The sequence below is a fragment of the Grammomys surdaster genome, unplaced genomic scaffold, assembly GCF_004785775.1.
Source record: "Grammomys surdaster isolate TR1022 unplaced genomic scaffold, NIH_TR_1.0 142, whole genome shotgun sequence".
NCBI lineage: Eukaryota > Metazoa > Chordata > Mammalia > Rodentia > Muridae > Grammomys > Grammomys surdaster.
In genome coordinates, this window is record NW_021604600.1 from 2,550,490 (window position 1) to 2,556,754 (window position 6,265).

At 45.3% G+C, this 6,265-nt stretch overlaps 1 protein-coding gene across 1 annotated transcript in view; it reads left to right on the top strand.

Annotated features, from left to right (window-relative positions):
• Positions 1–6,265, top strand: part of Hs3st2 (heparan sulfate-glucosamine 3-sulfotransferase 2) — a 104,357-nt gene that overhangs the window by 93,999 nt on the left and 4,093 nt on the right. The gene's annotated exons all lie outside the window — the stretch shown is intronic.

Here is a 6,265-nt window from a genome sequence, read left to right on the forward strand (position 1 = left end):
TGGTGGTGCTGAGGCTTGGTCTGCAGATGGTGGTACTGAGACTTGGTCTGCAGATGATGGTGGTGCTGAGGCTTGGTTTGCAGATGATGGTGGTACTGAGGCTTGGTATGCACATGGTGGTGCTGAGGCTTGGTCTGCAGATGGTGGTGGTGCTGAGGCTTGGTCTGCAGATGATGGTGCTGTAGAGTGGACACAGAGTAAAACTGGAAACTTAGGTCATCAGCAAGTTTGTTAATTCATTGTTGAGTTCACAGTGAATGGCTAGGAAGACCTGGAGTCTTGTTGGGGGGGAAAAGAAAACCTTCCTAGGAACTTAATTTTAAAGGTCATATCTTGTCTCTTCAGCCTTCTCTCCATTTATATATTCATTGGGGAAGCATTTATTTAGCACCTACTATATGCCAGAGATATAAAGATATGTGAGGTAGCTTCCTCCCTTGAGGTATTAACAACTTTGTGGGCCAGGTAGGACTTGAGGGATGAAGTCTCCCATTTTCCATGTTGGGATCTGCACCTAAACTAAGCTTCCCACAAACATCGGTGGCTTTCTCCTCTAGGAGAAGGATCTACACCCAAGTATAGTTTCCTATAGGTCTTCAGGGTCCCCAGAAGCTCAGCTGTTGAGCAGCTCTGCCCTGCATGTACTCCCAACACCATGATGATTCTGTCTCAACACAGGCTCAGGAGTAGTGGAGCCAGCTGATCACAAACTGAAAGTTCTGGAATCATGAGCTAACATAACTCCTTCCTCCCTTCCTTAAGGTGGTCTTGTCATGTCTGGAAAAAAAATGACATTTAGATTTTTTTCTCTCTAGGAAACTCTGCAGGAAGTCTGAGTTTTTCCCCTTTAGATGACACAGCACAGAATTCTGAGGCATGGGACAACATAGTAATGCGTGATCCTCCTGCCTCATTCTTCCCAAATGAAAGCCTCCACTGTCTCTTGCTCTCCTCAATGGATATTTTCAGAAACCCACTGAGAGCCACCTCCTCCTTAGTGCTGAGAATACAGCACTGAACAAAGACAGCCATGCAAACTCCAAGGGTTTTAAATCCTATCATGGTGAGAGGGTCTCTAAACACACTATTAAAAGTGGACTGGGGGTTAGGGATATGACTCAGTTGATAGAATGTTTGCCTAGCATGCATGCACACCCTGATCCACAGAAACACATAAACTGCATGTGATATCACAAACCTGTGATCCCCAAACTTGTCAGGTAGAGGCAAGAAAATCAGAAGTTCCAGATCATCCTGACTACAACGTAAGTTTGAGGCCAGCCTGGAATATGTATGATTTTTGTCTTACACACACACACACACACACACACACACACACATCTATAGACCCTTCCCAAAATCCCACTGAGTAGGGACGTGTGGGGGAGAAACATAGGGCACATGGTAGCCATTATTCATAAGCAGCTCTAGTGAAGACTGTGTGATACAGTAATGCATAGTCCATACCAACCTAGAGGTCGAGACCCCTTTGGGGGTCAAGCTACTCTTTCACAGGGATCACCTAAGGCCATCAGAAAACACAGATATTTGCATTGTGATTCATAGCAGTAACGACATTACAGTTATGAAGTAGCAACAAAAATCATTTTCTGGTCGGGAGTGATCACAACATGAAGGACTGTATTGAAGGGTCACAGCCTTAGGAAGGTTGAGGGTCACTGCTCTAGACCATCCTTCTTTGCTCAGTAGAGGCATAAGCGTCCTTACTGAGGCTCCTGGACCTGTGCTCAGAGTTTCTAGTTGAATTAGTCTGGCTTGGGATTCAGGTGAAGCTCTTCTCCAGGAGCTCCCAGGATGGTCACCAGGAGCAGTGCTGAGCCTTGCTAGGGAGCACGTTCAGAGAACAACATAGAAATGCTCTGTGTGTGTGTGTGTGTGTGTGTGTGTGTGTGTGTGTGTGTGTGTAGGTGGGTGCTTCTTTCATCCCCATTTCCCTTCCTGTGTCTGGAGTGTGTGGTGGAAGCAGAGTTTGGATTTCAAACTATGGCACCTATGGCCACAATAACATCTTTAGAACAACAAAAATACTGCTTCCGTGACTCTGCCAAGGCCTTTCTCTGCCAGAATGCTAAGTACTAAGCTTAGAAACAAGCTGATAGTTGAAGACTCCCAAGACACACTATTTACAAACATGTCCTCCAAACGCCAAAATGTTAACAACTTAGTCCCCAGCCTGTGGTGCTATTGGGAGCTGGTGGAACCTTTCAGAGGCAGGGCCTAGTGGGAGGTCCTTTGCTCATTGGAGTGTGCTCTCAAAAAGGGTATTAGAGCCAGCTCCTTTTGTGCTTCCTTCCTGTGAAGTAGATATCTTCCTCAACCACACTTCTCCTACATGCCCCCAAGACATGTAGACACCAAGAAATGGAGGCCATTAACCACAGATTGGATCATCCACCGCTGTGAGCCAAAATAAACAAGTTTCCTTATAAGTTGATTGTGTGGGGCATTATGTTTTTGTTACAACAACAGAATGCTGGCTGACCTGGGCTACTTCCCAACAGGCTTGTTTCTGAGATTGAATCTTAGATCCACTCACTGAGCAGTGATGGTGGGCCAGGTTATACGCTGAAGGCAGAAATGAGCAAGAGATATCTCCAAATAGCTAATAATCTTTAGTAATAAAAAGAGACATGAGGTAATTACTAAAAGATAGGATGGTGGTGATGAATATAAACATCAGGAGACCACACGGAAGGGCCTGGGATGTGTGATGTCAGTTTGGGTTTGTAAAGAGGAGGAAGCATCCATCAGAGCAAGTGAGGGAAAAAAAAAAGCCAGTGTCAAGTCTTGAGAAGTTAAATACCCACGAGTGTAAAGACAGCTCGGCCAGTAAAGTGCTTGGAGGAGTCCAACATAGAAAGCTGAACACTGTGAGCATTCATGTACTCTCCATATGGGAGGCTGAGGTGGGTGGATCCCTGGGGCTCACAAAGGCCACCAGTCTAGCTGAATCTGCAAACTCCAAACCAATAAGAGACCTGGTTTCAAAACACCGAAGTGGACCAATGCATGATGAACAACACCTGAGGTTGACCCCTGGCCTCCGCATGCAGGAGTGTGAAAACACAGATGCACAGGGACCCACAAAGAATCAATTCAGCAAAGGAAAAACATATGAACAAACACTAGGGTTTGGAGAGCAGGCTTTATGTTCAGTGTGACAGGACCATCAGGTTACCAGGAGGGATGGGGATTAATTCTAGAAAGGTAGGCAGGGAATTTATATTCCACGGAATACCGGCTTTATTCTAAGGAGCCACTGAGGCTTGCGTTGATTGGATTGGCTTCAGAGCGTTTCCCTGGTGGCAGAATGGATTGAAGCCAGTAGAAGCATGCATGTCAGAGAGTAGGCTACAGCAGGAGAGCCCTGTAACTAGGCGAGGAGGACAAAGGCTGGGGAAGGTTAGGAAGGTGAATGTTCCAAGGAGAAAAGACAGACATGTTTTGTTGTGGTTTTGTTTTTCTGCCTGTACAGCAATCACAATTTGAGAAGGAAAATGTGGAGTTGAAGTGCTTCGTCCAGACAGTCGGACACTGGCAGTTTAGATCACAGGGAAGCTGAAGTTAACAGCTTCCATTATCAACTTATGAATCACCCCCTGGGTGATGACTAAAGGCTGGGGAGGAAGTAGATCATTCAGGATGATTGTGCAGTCTATTGAGAAGTCCAGAGTAGACTGGAGACGTCAGGAATTTGAGAGAGGCTGAGGAACTCAGAGTATTGAAGGGGCTTGTTGATTCTATTAAAATTCAAATATATAGAGGGGCTGGAGAGATAGCTCAGCAGTTGAGAGCATTGGCTGCTTTTCCAGAGGACCCAGGTTCAACCAGTACCCACATAGAGGTTCATAACCATCTGTAACTCCAGTTCTAGAGGATCCAGTGCTCTCTTCTGGACTCTGTAGGCACTATAAAAAATGATACACAGACATAAATGCAGAAAGACCACACAGTCTGTCTGTCTGTCTGTCTGTCTGTCTGTCTGTCTGTCTCTCCCTCTCTCTTTCTCATACACACACACATACATACACACACATGCACACACACAATGCACATATACACATACACACATATATAAACAAACAACTAAATAAATGACTCTTAAATACATGTTGGTAGAGATGTAGGGGCACACGCCGTGCTTTGTGGGCAGACTCTGTTGGAGCATTCACACAGCGCTGCACCCTGGCCCACCCTCATGGGGTTTATCATGAGAAGAGAGAACTAGCTTCAACAGAAAGGAAGAAGAGGCCAGATTGCAAAAGTGAGAGCTGAAAGCAACAGGAGCCACCTGTCACTTAAGAGGCAGTCATTTATTGGCAGGGTGTGTGTAACTCACAAACCCCAAAGGAAATCAAGGATCACACCTCAGAAATGGTGAAATCCATGACAAGCTGCTGACACACACTTCTGGAACCTCCTCCAGGACCCCGTGTCTGGTTGGTAACTCTCCATCTTGAGTCCTTATGACACGTTTTCAATTTTAGGACACTAGACAGACCTTCATTTGCCGGACTTCCATTACACACCCGCTCTTCAACTCACCAAGACTCTGTCCAAAGCAGGAGTATGGCAGCTCCACGAAGGGAAATCCAGGCTGTGACTGGCTGTAGAGAAAAGTCCTGGCTGAAAAAGTTAAAACAAAGACAGAGGCGCAAGTCCAAACAGCAAGTGTAGGAAGACTCTCCTGGTTTTATTTATTTATTTATTTATTTATTTATTTATTTATGTATTTATTTTAGTGTTATATAGAAAAGAAGAGAGATAGAGACTTCAGAGGCATACACTGGGAGAAGCATTCAGCTGTTTGCTGGCAGCTGTAAAGCAAAATTCCATCTGTGACATAAGGAGAAAAGGCAGACCTCAAGGTGCAGCCTCGTGTTCCCACCTGTGTGCAGAGAGCACGGATACTCTGCCTCTCCACACAGGACCATTACAGGCTCTAGTGCTTTGTCCCAGTGATCTAGAAATATGTGAGTTAATCAAGAGTGCTCTTTGGAGAAATAAAGAAAGGTTGCTGGGCTTGGGAGCCCTTCAACTTTCGGCAAGACTCCTGTAAATTTACTTATAATCTGGTTCCAGTGTGTGTGTGTGTGTGTGTGTGTGTGTGTGTGTGTGATGTGCATATGTGTACAAGTATAGATGCCTATGTGTGTGTGTGTGTGCCGAAGCTAAAGGAGGACTTTGGGTACCCTGCTCTATCACGCTCTCTACCCCTCATTCCCTTGAGATAGGGTCTCTCACTGCACCTGGAGCTAGGGTGGTAGCCAGCAATTCTCCTGTCTCAGTACTGGGGTTACACACATGCTCAGCACACCTGGCTATTTTTGTGGGTATCAGAATGCAAATTTGAATGCTCATGTTTTCACAGCAAGTACTGATGCCCACTGAGCCACCTTTCCAGCCCATAACCTGGTTCCTTTATTTTAGCTCTAGTCATGCAACTGATGTGCCCATTAGGAATTAGAATGGTAGAAATTCTGTTAGTGTCCAATTGGGGGATACTACGATACTCTGGAGGTCACCAGAATTTATTGGAATTTTCCTAACTAGTAAAAAGGGAGATGTTAGTGGATGCTGAGGGCATAAGTTCACAGCTGGCCTACTAAAGCTTGGGGAGTGCTGCCTCCACTGTCTTCCTCTCAGATATTCCTTATTGAGCCATAGGATATTGCAAAGAAGCATATTTAATGGCCAGTCCAACACCAAGTCTTTATGCCGGTGAAGACCTTTGGATCAATAATGCCCATGGAGTTTAGAAATCCTGTAGAGGAGTTTTAAGTGTCCTGCCCTGTATATGCAATTATGTCTGCTCTCATCATAAACCCCTAACTGTCTAATTATAATGTACACAAGGTTATATCTAAACAACTCCAGCCAAGGAGTTCTATGAAAATACATTTGGACCCATTCTAATTCTTTTTTGAGACAGGATGGGGGTTTCCCAGGGTATCCTCAAAGTCATAATCCTCTTGGCTCTACTGGGATAACAGACATGCAGCCGTACCTGGCTTCGATATCCCACATTTTAAGCTTTTGCCCATTCCATACTAATAGCCCTATTAAAACTTCCAGCCTAGGCAATTTGACACAGACCTTGGGTTTTGAAACAAAAATATAAGCTGCATCAGCACTCCTGTGCAGTGAATGTGGAGTCTACAGTGGAAATTCAGAGAATCCTGAAGTGAGCTGAGCTGGGTGGACCACAAGCCCAGCACACCTTGCTCTCACAGGTGGACCACAA